Genomic DNA, 2,058 nt, shown 5'->3' with positions numbered 1-2,058 from the left:
AGGTCCCCGCCCGCCAGAGCCGCTCGGCGCTATATTTAGCGGGCTCCCCCGGGGCGAGCACTAACCTGGCTCCTCGGCGCGGCTGCAGCCTGGCTCCGCCGCCCCGCCCGCGCAGGCGCAGGCACACGCCGCGCGGCGAGCAGCTCGGGCATTTGAGGAGGACGGGAAACGTGCGGGTCTCCCTCGCAACGTCAACAGACTTTTGGCAGCCATTGGCGGCAGCAAAGTTGTGTTAGCACGCTCCTGGCGTGGAAACGAGAGGGGGGGACCCAAAACCCGGTGCCGGGGGCCAAGAGAAGACGCGGCTCGGCTCTCAGGGAAGGCGGACGAGGGCGTCCCCTCGAGTCACTACTGCGAGGACGTCTTTATTAGCAGCAAGCGGGAAAGGTGAGAGGCGGAGAGGCAGCGGGGCTGGGGGAGGGGGCGGCAGCGGGGCCGCGGCCCACGAGTTCCCTTTTGGCGCCTTTACTCTTTCCACCTCCCGCTCCCGCTGGCAGCTCGCCAGTTTCCACTGCATCAGCCCGTCCCGCCTCCGCGCGGGGCGGGGGGGGGCACAGCTCCGCGGGGGCAGCCTGCGAGCCGCACACGCGAAACCCTCCGGCCTTGGGAAGAGCACGACGCTGCCAGGCATGCCTCTCCCCTCGCTGGTTCCAGGCCACTGCCAGGATCATTTCGAGATTTGTGAAAATCCCGGCGAGGGAAGCGAAAAGCAATCGGGGGACTCGACGCAATCTACTTCGATTAGACCTCAAGCCCTTCATCTGGAGTTTGATTTAAGGGGCCGCACTTGTACAGTATTTATAAGCTTCAATACAGGCAGCTGCTTACCAACGGGTTGCTCTCGCGTCTCCCATGTATTTATGAGACAGAGAAACAATGACCTGCGCCTTCGTCAGACAGGGAGGAAAGGGGGGGGGGGGGGAGAGACACCATAATACTGCTCCGTTGCAAAAACCTCGTGCAAAAGCTTTGGCAGCAGCGGGCTGATACCAGACAAGAGCAAGGGCTGGCGGGGCTTTTGTGTTGTTATTCTGTTTCCCTTCCACAAATATCCGCCCGGCATCACACCCATTTGACACACTTTGCGAGCCCCGGGGAGGAAGCTGCAGACTAAGTAGCCGCCGCATGGATCCGCGGATTAGAAAAGCAGCCTGACCTTTACCCGGGACGTGTGGCATTTCGTTTCCCCAGCAAGCCGAGCACCGTGCGCCGGCGAGGTCTCGAAACCGATTCAAAATACAGAGTGAGTCATGCACGGCGCTGGTGCGGCTCGGCTTGAGCAACACACACACGCGAGGCGGGGAGGGAGGAGGGGAAGGGGGGGCCGGAGTCTATTTTAAGGCTCTCAAACAGGCTCTTTCCTCCGCGTGTTGACTCGTCTTTCCTCCCGAGGCTCCCACACGGTCACGTGCAGCGCAGCTATCAGGACTTTCTACCGTGTCAACACAACGCGGCGGAGCCATTTGAGGGCAGCCGGAGCCTGTGCACCGTATCAGCTCCATCAAAGGGCTCCTCCCCACAGACGGCCCAGCCCGACAAACAGACACTGCTCCGGGGAGGCGGGGAGCGGAACTGGGCTGGCAGAAATGACTGCTGCTGCTCGTCCCAGCCGGGCGGCTGCGGCTTTCCAGCTGCCCGCGGCACGGGCCGGGGGGCCGCGGGGAAGTCCTCCTGCCCGCGGACACACGGAGGCGGAGGGGGGCTTCCCAGGGTCCCTGATACCAGGGAGGGAGGGAAAGGGGCAGGCTTCACTCCCTCCGGCCCCAAAAGGACCTTCCCAGCGCCTCTACTGAGAGTAGGGAAAAGGGGAGACATCATTTCCCTCCTGTCCCAAGAGGAGCTTCCCATCGCCCTAGTGGGAAGGAGAGAAAGGGGGAGGCATCACTCCCTGCCGCCCCCAAAAGGAGCTGAGAGTAGAGAGAGGAGGAGGCATCACTCGCTCCTGCCCCAAAAGAGCCTTCCCATCACCCCTAATGGAAGGAAGGGGAAGGGGAAGGGGGAGGCATTATTTCCCTCCTACCCCAAGAGGAGCTTCCTATCACCCCTACTGAGAGTAGG

The 2,058-nt window shown here is 62.6% G+C and overlaps 1 protein-coding gene across 4 annotated transcripts in view; it reads right to left on the bottom strand.

Annotated features, from left to right (window-relative positions):
* Nucleotides 1–2,058, bottom strand: part of BCOR (BCL6 corepressor) — a 54,074-nt gene that overhangs the window by 49,208 nt on the left and 2,808 nt on the right. Inside the window, exon 1 of one of the 4 annotated variants that reach the window (XM_025205132.1) lies at nucleotides 1,157–1,393. The exons of 2 other annotated variants lie outside the window; for them this stretch is intronic. The gene's annotated coding sequence lies outside the window, so the exon portion shown is untranslated. Of the gene's footprint in view, nucleotides 1–65; nucleotides 431–1,156; nucleotides 1,394–2,058 lie in introns of those variants that run through there. One more of the 4 variants, XM_025205120.1, reaches the window with a different exon arrangement.

This window comes from Alligator sinensis, unplaced genomic scaffold (assembly GCF_000455745.1).
Source record: "Alligator sinensis unplaced genomic scaffold, ASM45574v1 scaffold243_1, whole genome shotgun sequence".
Classification (NCBI taxonomy): Eukaryota; Metazoa; Chordata; order Crocodylia; family Alligatoridae; genus Alligator; species Alligator sinensis.
Note: the sequence above shows the minus strand (reverse complement) of the source record. Positions and strands in the feature narration are given on the sequence as shown.